The sequence below is a fragment of the Triticum aestivum genome, chromosome 2D (genome assembly GCF_018294505.1).
Source record: "Triticum aestivum cultivar Chinese Spring chromosome 2D, IWGSC CS RefSeq v2.1, whole genome shotgun sequence".
NCBI lineage: Eukaryota > Viridiplantae > Streptophyta > Magnoliopsida > Poales > Poaceae > Triticum > Triticum aestivum.
The window spans coordinates 493,520,791-493,538,578 of NC_057799.1; positions in this window are offsets into that span (position 1 = coordinate 493,520,791).

Genomic DNA, 17,788 nt, shown 5'->3' on the forward strand with positions numbered 1-17,788 from the left:
GTCAAACTTTGCAGTGAATTTTAGAAACTCTGGGAAAATTAGAAGAGTCAGGTAAGATCCTGGAAAAAGACCTGTGGGTTAGGGCCCACTCAAAAGATACACCGTTAAAATGATTAAAAGAAAGATCGCGCCGGTTGAATTACATGGCTTGAATGTGATAACAACCTCGAAATAGCTTGAATGGATTTGGAATGGAAATGCGAATCTTCATAGATATCTTCAGCACTCCAGATAACATGAATAGCAAGAGGTGCATGATTAAGAGATGCACCGACATGAGAAAGTATATGAAACGAGGAAAAGAATACGATCAACACTGAAGCTTGAATTGAATCCACCGAAGAAGAAAAAGAATGAAGAATGAAAAACTAGAAGAACATCTTCATGAGAACCACCGAGTAAGAACATTGATTGAAAAGAATGAAGGGACTTCACATGAATAAAATGGATACTTGGTTAAGACATCTAATTCCTTGAAGAAAAAGGGTGGGAGGGCGGGAAAAACAAAGACAATTTGGGACGGATGAAACAAACAACGTTAGGAAAAACTGAGAGGTGCTCTTGTGAATGTTGAAATGATCGGATCCACTTGAAGAGAAGCACGCCGATTGGAAAAGAATTAACATGACGATCTCGATGATCAAGAAGGATTAGTATTCACATAGCAATATAAGAACACCGTTTAGGAAAGGTATGGATTCAACATTTGACTTCGAAGCAACTCGAATACCACAAATAAAACAAAACAAAGGATTTGGCTTGCAGAATAAGCCGGAACAAACATATGATAGAGATTTTGTCCGAAGTTTTCGTGGTGGGGCCCACACGGGCTCGATCGTACAGCACCATCATGTACAAGGCAGTGCACATGACATACGAAGCGTCCCCGAGTCGGCATAGCCAAGGACTCTTTAAGACACTACGAGACCACTGTAAAACCAACCGTGTACAGGCGGACCACTAGACGTCGAACCCCAATCTCATATCATGCGTCTGTCGGAAAGATATCCTAAGAGCTACTTGAATTCCCACTTATAAACTCCCGAAACTTTCTGGTTATGCAATCAGGTGTTGGGGATACAGGGGACACAAAATATATCACCCAAACTAACAATACCTAGATCCAGCTGTATCCATCCGTCAACACATAACCAAGAAACCTTCGGAAATCATTTACCTCAACCTTCGAAAAGCATCCGTTATACGAGTTATGGCTATACTCCTGAACTCCCGCCCCAGTACTGGGTGGCGTCGAGGTGATCTCACCAACAACTGCATAAAAGAGATTTCGATGTCGGCGAAACTCAGGTATTCCAGAACTGCAACGATAAAATTGTGACGACAACACCTCGGAGCTCAACTCCCCGGGACACTGCCACAACCCCTAAATGTCAGGAGGCACCAAGAACAATGTTCTCGTCACAAAACCATCGGAACGATTCCAAGATACCCGCGTGATCCTAAATTTTTTTAGTGAAATTTGAGGAGAGAAGAGTCAAAACTTCTACTTCAGGAGGCCTCACCAGAGCGACGAAGGGACTGAGGAGTAAAAAGAATCCTACTCTCCGATATATATAATCCTAAGACTCAAAACATTCTTTTTTTTCTAGACTCAACAACGCCAGCGATTCGATCAAGCAGGGGGCCCCTAAGTCGGGGATGGCTCTGATTACCAACTTCTAATGCCCACGATGCGGCTATATCTCCCACGTGTCGAGGCACGACTTAGAGGCATAACCGCATTGTGGTTTTGTCGCAAGAAGGGTCATCTTCACACAATCCCATGTAATGAACAAGAATGGGATAAAGAGTTGGCTTACAATCGCCACTTCACACAATACATGAATAAAACATACATCAATCAGAGTACACACATAGGTCCGACTACGGAACCAAAAGAAAAGAAGACAACCCAACTGCTAGATCCCTGATCGTCCCAACTGGGCTCCACTACTGATCAACATGAAAAGAAACAACACAATGAACAAGATCTTCATCGAGCTCCCACTTGAGCTCAGTTGCGCCACCTGCACTGGTATCCCTGGCACCTGAAACTATTTTGGAAGTATCTGTGAGTCACGAGGACTCAGCAATCTCACACCCGCGAGATCAAGACTATTTAAGCTTATAGGAAAGGATGGTGTAGTGAGGTGGAGCTGCAGCAAGCACTAGCATATATGGTGGCTAACATATGCAAATGAGAGCGAGAAGAGAAGTAACGGAACGGTCGTGAACTAGCAATGATCAAGAAGTGACCCTGAACTCCTACTTACCTCAAACATAACCCGAAACCGTGTTCACTTCCCGGACTCCGCAGAGAAGAGACCATCACGGCTACACACGCGGTTGATGCGTTTTAATTAAGGTCAAGTGTCAAGTTCTCTACAACCGGATATTAACAAATTCCCATCTGCCACATAACCGCGGGCACGGCTTTCGAAAGATAATACCCTGCAGGGGTGTCCCAACTTAGCCCATTATAAGCTCTCACGGTCAACGAAGGATATTCCTTCTCCCGGGAAGACCCGATCAGTCTCGGAATCCCGGTTTACAAGTCATTTCGACAATGGTAAAACAAGACCAGCAAAGCCGCCCGAATGTGCCGACAAATCCCGATAGGAGCTGCACATATCTCGTTCTCAGGGCACACCGGATGAGCAGTCCGTACAACTAAAACCAGACCTCAAGTTTCCCCAAGGTGGCGCTGCAAAGGGCTCTAGTTTGGACCAGCACTCAGAGGAACACTGGCCCGGGGGTTTAAAATAAAGATGACCCTTGAGTCTACAGAACCCAAGGGAAAAAGGCTTAGGTAGGCAAATGGTAAAACCAAGGTTGGGCCTTGCTGGAGGAGTTTTATTCAAAGCGAACTGTCAAGGGGGTCCCATAAATCACCCAACCGCGTAAGGAACGCAAAATCAAGGAACATAACACCGGTATGACGGAAACTAGGGCGGCAAGAGTGGAACAAAACACCAGGCATAAGGCCGAGCCTTCCACCCTTTACCAAGTATATAGATGCATTAATTAAATAAGAGATATTGTGATATCCCAACATAAACATAATCCAACATGGAGCAATCTTCATCTTCACCTGCAACTAGCAACGCTATAAGAGGGGCGGAGCAAAAGCGGTAACATAGCCAAACAACGGTTTGCTAGGAAGGGTGACAAAGGTTAGAGGTTCATGGCAATATGGGAGGCATGAAATAGCAAGTGGTAGGTAGCGCTGCATTGCAATAGAGCGAACAACTAGCAAGCAAAGATAGAAGTGATTTCGAGGGTATGGTCATCTTGCCTGAGATCCCGCAAGGAAGAAGAACGAGTCCATGAAGAAGACAAGCGGACGAAGTCGAACAAATCCTCACAACTCCGGAACGAAACCGAAGCTAACGGGAGAAGCAAACCGGAAAGAAACAAGCAACATAGTAAACAACCACCACATACACATGGCATGATGCACAATCAAGTATGATGCATGTCCGGTTTAATGAGCATGGCATGGCAAAGTGCAACAAACAATACTACAAATTAAATGGAGCTCAATATGCAACGAGTTGCATATTGACGAAACGCCACCTTCGAGTTATTTAGTTCGCTCTTGTTTAAGTAACCAACAATATTAAATGTTGTTAACCATGCCAAGGGGTGAAGCATAATTAAACAACCTATCTAGGCAAGTTTAAATGAGGCCGGAAATAACAAACGACAATACCGGAAAATCCCCATATGTCATTTAGCAATTTTAAAGCGAACATCAATTTTAGACATTTTAAATGTTGTTATCATGATGCGGATGAACATATGCAAGGTATATGCAATTTTGTGAAAATGTTGACATGAGCATGTTATGAAGCATTTGTTACCGTGGTAGAACAAAAAAGGGTGCCACGGCAACGAATCCGAAAATGGTGCCACGGCGACATATCGGTTCCGGTAGCTCGTGGAGATACCGGCACAAAGAGAATTGTGCGGATGTGTGAAACGCGCAAGAGATGGTGGGGTGCTCCCGGATTCCGGGTTCCCACGGTACGGCGGCATTGCAAAGAAACGAGTGACAGCGTGCGACGAACAAGTCGGGCACGGTGCAAACGCAAGCAACTCAAACAACACATGCTTTCGTTCCACGGACGTCGACTCGGGTTATACCTTCGAGGCGTGACTTTTCGGAACGGATCAAGTTCGTAGAGGAAGTAGTTGTACACGGCGACGGTATTAGAAGTAGTGGTTCACATCTCGCAATCGTGCAAACTCCGTAGATGTTCGGGGTCGTCGGTAGAGGTACTTGACGCAATCCATGCAAACGGTGCTTGTTCGGGCATCGGTCTTGACGAAGGTGTACTTGGCCAACGTAGTGGTACTCGACGTCTTGTCGAACCCAAGCGATGGTAGTCGTACACGGCGCGTTGTGGAAGTAGTTGAACTCGCGGTCTTCGCGGCGACGGTAGTCGTACATGTATTGACGAGGTACTTGACGTTTCGGTGTGTAGTCGTTCGAGCGTCCGTGTGGTCTTGCCGATTCCAAGGGTCTCGGTGGAGGCCATGGCACTCCCTGGTGGCACTGAGGTGGTCTAGCAGCAGCAGCAGCAAGGGCGTCGGGGAGGTGATGGCCGTGGCGGGACTTGGCGCACGGAGGAGGTTCGAGGCGGCAGCGTTGAGGAGGAACACCGGCGACGCGGCTGCGGGCACCAAGAGGCATGGCTCCGACGGACAGGGCCGGAGACGAGAGAAACGGGACGCGCACAGCAGATTCCACCGGCAGCGCACGTCCATGTCACACGCGAGGACGAGCAGGACGTCGAGTAGGACAGCAGAGGCGACGGGCGAGGCCGAGAAAAGGTCGACGACGGCCGGGACGGAGGGAGCAGAGGAGAGGCGGAGCAGCGGTTGGTGGCGACGAGGAGAAGCAGGAGGAGAGGCGGCGCGAGAGGAAGCTCGCGAGGGGGAGCTCCTGGAGGCTGGCGGCGCCATGAGAGGGGGCCTGCAGAGGGGAGGAGGCACGGCGGAGCGGAGGGCTCGGGGCGCCGGCGGTGGAGCTTGACGGGCGGATCCAGTCTGCCGGCGCCCGAAGCGAACGGAGCTTGGGGCGGAGGAGCTTGGGCGCGGGACGGCGGCCTGGTGGCGTTGGCGCTCCTGCGGGCAATCATGGCGGCGGTTTAGAGGCGCGACGGACGGCGGCCGTTGCCAGAGGCGGGGAGGCCGGCTCGAGGAGGATGGAGGCGAGGGGATCGAGCGCAGGGAGGAGACGAGAGGGAGATGGGGATCGGGCGATGGGTGTGTGGTGGCGCAGGAGGAGAACGAAGGGAGAGATGGGCTCGGTCTCTTGCGGCTAGGGTTAAGGGGCGCGGGCTGGGCCTTAGAGCTGCGGCTACAGGAGGCCCAAGTGGCCGGCTGGGGTTCTCTCTCTTCTCTCTCCCTTATTTCTTTTAGCAGAAAAGTACTAGAGAGAAGAAAAAGAAAGATAGGGTTAGGGAAAGGATTTGCACATGCGGGTAATTTTCCCGGACTCACAAAATATGCTCGTTCCAAGAAAAACGGAGTGGGTAAGATTGCACGGTTTAAATTCAAATGGTTTGAACAAGGAGTAGGATTACGAAGTGACCAAAAATGTTGAACATTTAGGAAGGGCCTCGATAAGAGGGAAAAGAACTGTTGGCAAAGCTTGGAGGTGAAACTTGAAGTGGAAATAGGCATGGGAATTAATTGCAAGTGTGTTCCGGTTAATTCCAAACTAATGGAATATTTATGATAGCTCCATAAATATTAGGAGGATATATTATAAAGAGAAATCACCATGTGAATTCCCTCGATTTAAATGGATCGAAGATCCATGCAATTTAGTTAGTTGAGTTTTGATGCAAAGATTAATGACATGATGGCATGATGACATGATGCAATGCAAAAATAAAAGAGCAAGCACCAAAAGAAACACACGGCGATCACGAAAATAAGGAAGTCTTCTGAAGCGTCGGTCTCGGGGCGTTACATCTGAGGAACATGTATAAGTCATGAAGAAAGCAGTAGCAATGAAACTGAAACGATCATAATGCTAAGCTAACAAATGGGTCTTGTCCATCACATTATTCTCTAATGATGTGATCACGTTCATCAAATGACAACACATGTCTATGGCTAGGAAACTTAACCATCTTTGATTAACGAGCTAGTCAAGTAGAGGCATACTAGGGACACTTTGTTTGTCTATGTATTCACACATGTACTAAGTTTTCGGTTAATACAATTCTAGCATGAATAATAAACATTTATCATGAAATAATGAAATAAGTAATAACTTTATTATTGCCTCTAGGGCATATTTCCTTCAAATACATCACTACAAAACTTAACCCTAGGTCAAGGTACATCTTATATAGGTTCTCACAAAGTGACTCGAGGGAAAGGGAAAAGGTGCATGGGCCCGACCTAGATCTGTGTGCACACAGGCATGTACGGACAGTCCGGGTTGCTATGCCCGAACAACCCGGACAATGATACTCGCGTGGGCGTGAGACTTGGTGTTGACTACGGGTTTCTTTCGCTTCAAGGGACAGACAGCTTGACTAAGCTCGACATTCAATTGTGTAGTTTGGACACTGTGTCGGACAACTCAACTCGTCGGGTCTCTGTGACATCTCTCTAGGGGGCGAACTGTTTTGAGTTATGACCATGGTTATCCGGCAGGCAGGAGCTCATCCTTAGAAGCTTGGCCCTCTTCTTCCTCTTCTAGATGTGGATCTGTGTCTTGGCCGTCTTTCATTGCTTCTTCGCGAACACTGCCTCTGTATCAGAGCACACACAGCGTGTGCGCTATCGATAGTTACTAGTTCTTATGCATGTATAAAGTAAGCTCATTTAGGTGTAGAGGCACCTTGCCTTGTATTGCCTCGTCCCGTGCCTTTGTCATTGCTCCTATTTAAACTTATGCAAACATCGGGCTAAGCTGGGTCTCGGACCGGGCTTGTAAAAGCCCTACCTTCTTTTCTCTAGTCCGAACCCGGCCAGAAGCCTGAAAGCTCGACCTAAAATAATTAAAAAAGGAAGCTCAAGCCCGACCCAATTTTTTCGGGACGGGTCGTCAGGGCTGGCTGCCCATGCTCAAGTCTAGTACCATTGGTGCTTCCCCGCTTGGTATGATGATGTTTGCGGAACCCAACATATCACCTTGTCATGCACTCTAACTGCTATGCAAATTTTTCGTGTTATTCCTGTGGTGCAATCAAACAACTTCTTTTACATTTTGTGTGTGTTTGTTATTCCAGTACGCCACGGAATGCCACGGCCTTCTATAATTTTGTGTTTTTTCTTCCTGTTCCCATGTTCTTAAAACTGTACGAATGAAAGATGACCTAAAATCCTACAAATGAAAGATGCCCTCTGGTAAGTTGGGACATTTTGTTGCTAAAAACTGCAGCAACAAGATCATCCCACGTGCCATGCACTTGTAAAGTGTGGCAACAACCCGTTAGACATGCGAACCCAATGACCCTAATTATTTGACCCAACCTTAGAGCAACTTTAATGGGACCACCCATTTCGTCCGCTGCCTTCCGTTTGGATCGGCGCGGAAACAAAAGGCAGCCCAACGCGGCGACCTAAACGGACGCGAGTCCGCTTTTCGTCTGCGGGCGATCCATTCCCGGCCCATTTTTGAGCCGGATTTGCGTCGGCGCGGACACGCGACGGACGCGCGCACGCTCGCCCTCTCCTTCCTCGGGCCCGCTGGTCGGTGGCACATTGGCCTCCCTCCCCACCCCCCATCCAACAGCAACCCTCGCCCGCCTCCTTCGTCGCCGCCGCCGCCGCCCATTTTTGCCGGCGACTCTGCCAGCTGCCATTTTATTGGTTTAAACTATGTTATTTGACAATATGTTTGAATGCAATTCATCAATGTAAAATAGGGCGGCCAGCCAGCCAAGCCAGCACATATGGGTTGGCGCGTTGGACGCGCTGCCGATCCATACCTAAAACAGGGCGGACGCCGTGCGGGCGGCCGACCCAAACGGGCAAAAAGCGGACGAAATCGCCGTGCGTTTGGGTCGCCCCATTGGAGTTGCTCTTAATTTCGTAAGCAAGAATGCATGATAAAATAACATGACATTAGTAGCCTCTATGCCACACAAAACCAACAAGTTCCTCCATTTCCTCACAGCAGATGAACTCGTGAGTAGGAGGCTACGCATCGCTACAAATCCTACGAACGTGCACTTGTTCCAATTCATCCACCACGGATGCCTCGCCGTCCATCACTGCCGAGAAGACTCCCATACCGAAGATAAACATCTCTACTCTACGCCTCGCATGCGCCGCGGTGTCCGCTATTCCAATATAAATATCCAGCGTACCACTACAACAGGTCTGCTCTAGCGTGCAGAGGGAGCTAAACAAAGCGCGGGTCGGTTTGTTTAAACCGGAGTGCCCCGGGGAATCATGGCGAGTTTGTTTGGACGGACCAGGAGAAGTCGCACTCGGCCGGCGCGGATAAGGCGACGACGGGTGGGAATCATGCACCTGCAGCGCACTGCGCACCGGATCCATCAGTCATCGATTCGCAAAATTTTCTAAGGAAAATAAATAAATTAGATAGACTCGTAGTACGCACAGTCAGTCACGTGAGCCCGCCGCGTCGGCGCGGCCGGTCTTGGGCATTCAAAACCCTTTGCGCTAAAGTTGTTCCCTCCTTGCAACGTACTCAATGAATGAGCGGTGGCCCGCCGCACGGCAGCACGGCCGCATTTTGAGCAGCACGGCTTGTACGTACTCAAATGTATTTTTGCCTATATATACGAAGGCGAGACAAGAAATAAAAAAGAATGATCGGGCTATAATGCAAAAAATCGGTCTCTACAGGTGCTCAGAGGTATAAACGGTAAATGCGATGAAATATAAAGAGAAAATTTGGAGAGAGAAAAACTAAATTTATAGACCATAAAGGGTTTCCCCGATTTATATTATAAAGCAACCATCTAATGCAACCAGCTCGCTGGGAGCCGCAACACAAACAAGCCTAAAGAAGAAAAGAAAGAAAAAACAAGAGAAACAAATGCCGACAACGGCAAATCAACGAAACGAAGATTGCTGGCAACCGTTGCACCCTTCGAAGAAGTACCACCGCGCTCCTAACACTCTGAGGTGTCGCGTACCGAGCAACACCTTCAAAAAGGAATGCGACGATGATGCCGCTGCTGCCCAGACAAGTCCTAGGGTTTCCCCCGATACGCAGAGGGCAATGGGGAAGGGGTATATCGGACGCCCTTCAGGAAGGTCTGGAGGCGCTCGCAGGCGTCACCGCGTCGATGGCGGACGAGCCGCCACGGATTTCTCCCAACCCAAACAACCACCACCACCCCGGACGATCTGAAGTGCACCACCAAACCTGCCGCCCACCAGCATGTGCCACCACGGTCGACGAACCAACTTCGTCGTCTTCTTGAGGCCACCGACACAAGACCTGGAAGAGGGACGAGGAGCCAACGGGCTTGGGGGCATCCGCAACTCAGCAGACGAGAGGGGACAACCACCGCTGCCGCGGAGCCGACCGGACGTGACGACATGGGCCTACCAGGCCCGAACTGGCCCGGACAGCCCCCAAAGGTTTCAGACAACCCCTGCCAGCACGCTGCAGCACCTCGACCGACGAAGCCGCCACCACCCGCAGACCCGCCGCCGCCAGCGCCGCACAGGCAAGGCCTGGCGGACCATGCCGGCCGTGGCGGCTGGGGAGAGCGGCGGGGAGGTGGGCTGGAGGAGAGAAGGGAGCGGGGTGTGCAAGCGAGCGAACAGAGGAGATGAGCGTCACAATGATGTCCCTGTCCCAGCTCTTTCTTATGGTGAGATGCCGTAACTAAACTTGTAGCTAATCCTGTTATATGATTGCTCTTGACCACGAGACCGTCTTATACAATCAACAACCGACTCGTTTTTAGTCTTGCTCTTAGGGACGGGAAGCACAAAATGTTCTTGAAAGCTGAATAAAACTGTTGCTTATTGATGATTTGGTGCGGCATACAAGAGTATATAAGAGGGTACAAACCGACTTGGGGTAGGGGTACAAAACTGACTTGGACTAGAAGTCGTATACCATAATGACTACTCTAACATCCCCCCGCAGTATCAACGGCAGGCTCGACGACGTTGAGACTGAAACAGATATCTTGAAACGGCTTAGTAGGCAGTGCCTTGGTGAAAATGTCAGCAAACTGAGCCGTAGAGGGAACATGAAGCACCCGAACCTGACCAAGAGCAACCTTTTCACGAACAAAATGAATATCAATCTCAATATGCTTTGTGCGTCGGTGTTGAACAGGATTGCTGGTCATGTAGACTGCTGATATGTTGTCACAGTAGACAATAGTGGCCTGCTAAATAGGCCTGTGTAGCTCGGAGAGTAACTGCCGAATCCAGATTGTATCTACAACGGCATGTGCCACAGCGCGATACTCAGCCTCGGCCGACGAACGTGAGACTGTAACCTGTCTTTTCGAAGACCAAGAAATCAAATTGTTACCAAGAAAAACACAAAACCGGAAGTGGACCTTCGAGTGTCAGGACAACCAGCCCAGTCTGCATCAAAGTATGCGGTAAGCGAGTTTGGAGAAGAATTATTGAGGTGGAGACCATGATTGAGAGTTCCTTTTAAATACCGAAGAATGCGTTTAACATGATTATAGTGAGGAACCCGGGGATCATGCATATAGAGACATGCTTGTTGAACAGCAAAAGAGATTTCAGGACGAGTAATGGTGAGATATTGGAGAGCACCTGTTAGGCTACGATGGAGAGTAGGATCGGAAAAGGGTTCACCGGTAGCCGAAAGTTTAAAACTAGTATCGACGGGAGTGCGAGATGATTGACAGTCAAGCATACCAGCACGATTAAGAAGATCAAGAATATACTGGCGTTGGGAAAGAAAAAGGCTGGAGGAATCTCGAACAACAGCAATGCCTAAGAAATGATGAAGGAGTCCTAGGTCAGTCATAGAAAATTCAGATCTAAGAAGAGAGACAATATGATCTAAGAACTTTTGGGAGGAGGCGGTAAGAATGATATCATCTACATAGAGAAGTAAATAGGCAGTGTCAGAAGTTTGATGATACACAAAAAGAGAGGTGTCGGAGAGAGATGGAGTGAAGCCTATTGTTTGAATGAAGGAGGAGAAGCGTTGAAACCAAGCTCGTGGGGCCTGTTTAAGACCGTAGAGAGATTTCTGAAGAAGACATACATGAGTTGGAAAGGATGGATTTTCAAAACCCAGAGGTTGCTGGCAGTAGACAGTTTCTTGAAGGGAACCATGGAGGAAAGCATTTTTAACATCAAGTTGGTGAATTGGCCATGAAGAGGAGACAGCAACACTAAGAACGGTGCGAATGGTGCTAGGTTTAACAACAGGAGAGAAGGTTTCTTCGTAATCAATTCCTTGTTGCTGAGAAAAGCCACGACAAACCCACCTGGCTTTATATCGTGAGAGGCTCCCATCGGAGTGGAACTTTTGGCGAAAAATCCATTTGCCAGAAACAATATTTGTATTGGGAGGACGAGGAACAAGTTGCCAGGTATTGTTTTGAAGTAAAGCATTATATTCTTCTTGCATGGCAGCGGCCCAATTGGGATCAAGTAGAGCAGTTTTGTAATTCTTTGGAAGAGAAGTGAGAGATACGGAGGTATGAAGGTTTAGGCGGTCTTGGGGTTGATGAAATCCTAATTTGGCCCTAGTACACATGCGATGATCATTAATCGGGGCTGCTGTAGGAATAGCACGAGGGGGTAAGGTGGGTACTGGTGAGTCCGGCGCAGCGGAAGAGTCGGACGAAGGAGTAGGGCTGGGTGGTGGAGTGGGAGTAGGGGCCGGGGGTGTTGGGGAGGGAGCAGGGGTCGGGGGTGTTGGGGACGTCTCGGGTGGGGTGAGTGTATGGTTGGGATTGGCTATGGTGGGTGTTAATGGTGGTGGTGATAAGTTGTGTTCGGCAGGTAGGGGAGTATATAGTTGGAAAGGACGGGGAGAGGGGGTGTTTGCGGAGCTAGGGGTGTTGGATGGTGTAGTAGTGCGTTGTGAGAAAGGAAAAATGTGCTCAGCAAACGTGACATGACGAGAGACATGAACGTGTCCGGTGTGAAGGTCGAGACAGCGATAGCCTTTGTGCTCGTCAGAGAAGCCGAGAAAAGCACATGGGATAGAGCGTGGTGACAATTTATTTGCAGAAGTGGCGTAGGCATTGGGAAAACAGAGACAGCCGAAAACACGAACCGCGGAGTAGTCGGGGTGGGAAAGAAAGAGGGAATAATAGGGAGTAGTGTTGGGTTTAGTTTTAGAAGGTCGAATATTTAGAAGGAAGGTGGCCATGTGTAGGGCTTCAGCCCAAAACTTGGGAGGCATAGATGATTGAATGAGGAGAGTGCGAACTATATCATTGAGGGTGCGAAGAGACCGTTCTGCTTTACCATTTTGAGGGGAGGTGTAGGGACATGAGAACCTAAGCAGGATGCCATGTTGTAAGAAAAAAGTATGATTTTTAATGTTATCAAACTCGCGACCATTGTCACATTGGATAAAGCGAATTGGGAGGAAGAAGTGAACAGACACATAGCGTTGAAAATTAAGGAAAAGAGAATGGACCTCGGATTTGTTGCGTAGAGGAAAAGTCCAGACAAAGTGGGTGAAATCATCTAGGATAACAAGGTAGTATTTGAAATCCGAAACACTTGCAATGGGAGAGGTCCATAAATCACAATGTATTAATTCAAAGGGATAAGTGCTACAAGAACTAGAGGAACTAAAGGGAAGACGCACATGTTTGCCTAATTGACAAGACTCGCAAAACACAGAATTATGAGAGTCCCTATTACATGGTATGGTAAATTCACTAAGCATAGAAGCTAAGACGGCGGGGTTGGGATGGCCCAAGCGACGATGCCAGAGATCGACGGAGGCCAGCATGGATGTTGGAGGGGTGGCGGCAGGAACTCCATTAAGAGAATAAAGATCACCGGAGTTATTGAAGCGAGCGATCTCGGCCTTGGTCAGGTAATCCTTCACAGATAAACCAAAAGGGTCAAATTCAGCCGAAACTAGATTGTCGCAAGTAAATTGGCGAACAGAGATAAGATTTTTAATGAGGGCGGGTGCAACTAGAACATCGCGAAGTAAAAGAGGTTTGGTGGAAGAGGGAAGTTGAGCCTGACCAACACAATATATAGGAATAGATGATCCATCTCCAAGGATAATGGAAGGGAAAGGAGATTTAGTGCAAGAAGATAACCAATTACTAGATGCAGACATATGACTAGAGGCCCCTGAATCAAAGATCCAATCCGTACCTGAGTTTCCTTGTGCAGCAAAATTATTCATGGCCTGGATAAAGGCAGCTTGATCCCAGCTCGGCGTTGCAGGTGAGGGTGGCGTCGGAAGCAGTGCCGGCGGATACGATGGTGAAGGCAGTAGGGCCGGCTGGGGAGTGTAGTAGGCATTGGCCGGCTGTGGTGGGGGTGGCGTCGGGAGCAGGGCCGGCTGAGGTGTGTAGTAGGCGCCGCCGTCGGTGCTGTAATGACCATAAGGAGCATACGTTGGGGCGGCGTGATAGGCATTGGCCGGCTGTCGGGGGTTGAGAACCCCGGGAGCACCAGTAGGCGGCCGAAGGCCGGGTTGCCAGGCACCTGAGTATGCCGGCGGAGCACCGAGGGTGGACGGAGCGGACCAGGGCATGGGCCATGCTTGAACAAGCCCGTCCAAGGATCATGAGGAGGTCGCCATGCAACCGCAGATGGAGCACTGGTGGGTGGTGCAGGACTCGGTGCTGGTGATGTTGTAGGCGGAACCGAACGAGTCGACGGCGACCTGTAGATAGGGTTTTTGCCGTGGTAGTTCGGACTAGGACGCCAGCCTGGGGGCGGTTGAACAGATGACGATGTGGACGGCCCGGCGGCAGGAGCCGGACTGGAAGGCGGCGCTGGTGTAGACGACAGAGGAGGATGAGCCGCAGCATGAAAGACCTTGGGGCGAGAGTCCTTGCGAGCGTGTGTTTCCGCTGCGAGTTGTAGCAAGGAACGAACTTCAGCGAAGGTAGGAGGGGGCCGTATCATCGGTATGAACGAGGCTTGCTTGTCAAAGTCTTCGCTGAGGCCGCCGACGACGATATTGATTAGCTGTGAGTCGCTAACTGTATCGCCGAGTTCGTGGAGCTCATCACCAATGGTCGTAACGCGCTGGCAGAACAGGTTCACCGGGGCGTCTCCTTGCACCATATTGCGAAGCTCGGTGTGAAGAGCGTTTTTCCGAGCGTCGGTGTTGCTTTGGAAGAGCTGACGGAGGGAGTGCCAGATGTTGGCAGCGGTGGCGTCGTCGTGATCGAGCATGTTGAAGATCTCGGTGGTGATGCGGGTGTAGAACCACTGGACGATCGCGAGATCGTCTTTCAACCATTGCGGATCGTCGGGGCGGGGAAGACAGTTGGCGGCGACATGCGAGCGCAGGTTGCAGCGGCTGAGGTGGAGATCGAAGAGATGTCTCCAATGGCAGTAGTTGTGGGCGGCGAGATCAAGAACTATGGGGATGTAGGGGCTGACGTCGGAGATTGTGTCAGCAAGAGATATTGGTGCGGCGAGGATGGGTGCAGGGTAGTTTTGTGGAGCTATGGTGAGGGCCGAGAGAGAAGCGGCCGCGGCGTTGGCAACCTTGGCGATGAGTGCGGCCCGGCGCTCGAAGTAGCCGAGCGGCGGCGGCGTTGGCGGAGCCATACCCTAAACCCTGGGACCAGTATCTGATACCATGAAAGCTGAATAAAACTGTTGCTTATTGATGATTTGGTGCGGCATACAAGAGTATATAAGAGGGTACTTATGAAACGTTTGTTCTTTGGTTTGAGAAGTAGGAGACGGTCTACACTTAGAGCATCTCCAGCCGTTCGCCCTCCAGGGTGCTGAAAAAGAGCCGCCTGAGAGCGAACCGGTGCTAGATTGGCCTCTGGCGGCGTCTTCGTTTCCAGTCGTCGGCCCACAGGTCGCCGCGGGCTCGGCGATATTCCATACAAAATATTGCAAAGTCGGCGATTTTGGCACAAACTCGGCGAAATTTCATTGAAATTTGTAAAAAAACATAAAAACATGCAAACTACGCCTACTACTACTACGCCAAACTACGCCTAGCCACTGCGCCCGCGTCCGCCGCCCGTGAGGCATCAATGGAGGCTAACCGGCGCGGCAGCGCGCCAGCCTTCGCATTGATTTCCGCGGGAACCGAGGCAATGAGGGCGACGAAGCGGCGTCTCACTGACTCGGCGGGTCCATCTCCGTTCGCGCCAAAACCGCTCGCCCCGGCGCCCCCAGCGCGCCTGGTTCGGCCTGGGTACACCGGCGCCAGTTTCGGCCCAAACCGGCGAAAAATTGGCTCCTGGGGGCGCGACTGGGCCGATTTTTGGGCGCCGGCGCGGAAAACATCGCCTAGGGGGCCTGTTGGGGGCCCGGCTGGAGATGCTCTTAGCCTCGACCCACCACTCTGCCGCGGTTGTGAGGGAAACCTAGATCCACGTGTACGATTTTGTGCCCCACCAGGGTTTCAAATTCTTTGTCGCCAATGACGTGGGATAATGACATCGATAGGAATAATGGTTGCTTGGGTTTCTCCATGTCGATGGCCTTCCTTGAAGGGGCATCGACGAGTCGAAGGATGGTGGCGAACACCGGACATTCGGTCCGACATATTTAGCGTTCTTCCATGATCATTTCGTCCTTTGAAAGGGACAACCTGCGTAGATTTGTTCGCTAGTTCATACAATGAAGCTTGGACAAATTCTATTTTGTCGGGGAACTCATGTTTGTGTCCCCCCCCTCCATCCCAACACACACAGACTGTCGGAGTTGAGCTTATCGTCTGACCCTCCTCGGTGCTAGTTTCACCGAGATGGCGATCTTTTCATATTGCGGTTGTCGGTGTTATTTGATCTTCTTCGATGATCCCTGACTGAATCTTCTTCAAGTTTATGGGTTTCAACAACATTGCTCTAGTAAGACGGTGCGCCAATGACCTCTGCTCATGAAGCGTCGCCGATGGATACAGAAGGATAGCTTCTTCAAGGACTTCCTATAATTTCATATTTCTAAGGCAAATTTTGTAATAGCCGATTTTATTTGATATAAATGCCAATTTTTCTAAGAAAAAGATTTGAGAGTAGTGCGCAAAAAAGGATGGGTCCAATTCATTCTTGACTGGTACTCATTTGGCACGAGGCCGGCATATCACTAACACTTAATTATTTTTATGTGACAAATTGACAAGCTACATAGAGTAGTGTAGTTAAGTAGTATATTTGCAGCAATGACGATCGAAACTATGAAAGATTCGAGTTACCCGCATAGTTCCTGGACTTTGTCTCTTATGCCGGCCCCGCTTCTGAACAAAAGAGAAAGGAAAAGGAACATGACTTCTCAAGTTAGGGCATCTCCAAAGCGCACCGTCAAACTTTCACTATATGTCTGGATTATAGTGTCCGGATCATTTTTATCATCCAACGAGAACTTGCATATGTCCACTTAGCAGTCCTAATGCACGGATTCCAGTACACAAGAGACAAATGTGGGGGGTTTTGTCGGAGTCGGGACATGCACTTGAAATCTCCGGCAAAGCAACTCATTAGAGTGAGCGAGTACCACACATCCATGGCCCCCTTCTCTCTCTTCTCCCAACTGGAAATTAAACTAAAAATATTCCACAACATGCATGGTCTCACATACTACTTTGTGATTAGCATTGGATGGCTTCCTTCCGCATCATGTCCGTGGACCACGTCTGGGCATAAAAACAAACATATACCGAAGACATTTACCGGTCAGCTTTAGAGATGCCCTTAGTCGACAGACTTTGCTTAAGGGCCTCTTGATTCGTAGGATTTTAAAAACAGAGTACATATGCGGCTATTTGAACGTGCAAAAAAAGGTTGGATGCATGTGGACAGCGTTGATTGGCTGACTCCCGCATCTGTGTCCGTGAACTGCTCCCTTTCTGTCCGTGTACGTATGCCGGAGCAAATTTGCGTATCTGCGATTGGAGATGCCCTTATTCAAACACTTTTACAGTACTAGTTTATCTATCCATCCTCATTCTTCACTAATTACACGGGATACGCGTTTCTTTAATTTTGAGTGGTGAGCAATGATGCGTGCGGTGGAAGATTTTCTGAACAGCCGTTGGCTTCGCTTTTCATCTCGGCCATCCAAGTGTTACATATAGAATTCAGCTAGAATGGAAACTGGAAGTACAAGAGAACTAAACATCGAGCCCACACAAGCCAGAAAAGCCCTAAAATTAGCCTAGCCTGCAGTGCGCGTAGCAGTTGAATTGTACTGAACCGAGCCTGGCGCCACCCATATAATTGTTGGCTCTTTGTAGTAGTATTGCCCACTACGCGGTCACATGGACGATGGACCGGAGGCTCAATAATGCGCACTACACCAACGCGAAGTTGTTCAAAAATGCTCCTAGATCGCATTATGCACATCGAGCTCGTCCAAGTTCCAACTGCTTGCTGGAGTCGTCAGCTGGCCAAAGACAACAGTACCGCTGAACTGAATACAGAACGCAGAACGGTGATGGTTGGGCTGCTGGAGAGCAGCATCATGTGCTCTGCCCACGAACACTGATGATTCCGTCCTTGCACAAAGTCAAAGGGGGTGTTTGGTTCAGAGACTTTTTAGTCCCAGAGACTAGAAAAAGTCCCTAAAAAGTCCGTAGGAATCAAACAGGAGGGACTTTTTCTACAGGGACTAAAAAAGACTCTACTAGAGAGTCTTTTTTTGATTAGTCCCT